Raw genomic sequence first — 477 nt, 5'->3', positions numbered from 1 at the left:
GTCATCATCAAGACAGCATGGTACTGGCACAAAAACAGACCCATAGATCAATGGAACAGAATAGAGAGCCAAGAAATAGACCCTCAACTCTATGGTCAACTAATCTTCGACAAAGCAGGAAGAATGTCCAATGGAAAAAAGACAGCCTCTTCAATAAATGGTGCTGGGAATATTGGACAGCCACATGTAGAAAAATGAAATTGAACTATTTCCTTACACCACACACAAAAATAGACTCAAAATGGATGAAGGAATCCATCAAAATGTGCGAAAGGAATCCATCAAAATCCTTGAGGAGAACACAGGCAGCAACCTCTTCGACCTCAGCTGCAGCAACATCTTCCTAGGAACAACGCCAAAGGCAAGGGAAGCAAGGGCAAAAATGAACTATTGGGATTTCATCAAGATCAAAAGCTTTTGCAGAGCAAAGGAAACAGTTAACAAAATCAAAAGACAACTGACAGAATGGGAGAAGAT

General features: G+C 40.7%; 1 protein-coding gene across 1 annotated transcript in view; it reads left to right on the top strand.

Annotated features, from left to right (window-relative positions):
* Positions 1-477, top strand: part of ANK3 (ankyrin 3) — a 670,694-nt gene that overhangs the window by 174,317 nt on the left and 495,900 nt on the right. The window lies entirely within an intron of this gene.

This window comes from Mustela nigripes, chromosome 4 (assembly GCF_022355385.1).
Source record: "Mustela nigripes isolate SB6536 chromosome 4, MUSNIG.SB6536, whole genome shotgun sequence".
Classification (NCBI taxonomy): Eukaryota; Metazoa; Chordata; class Mammalia; order Carnivora; family Mustelidae; genus Mustela; species Mustela nigripes.
Note: the sequence above shows the minus strand (reverse complement) of the source record. Positions and strands in the feature narration are given on the sequence as shown.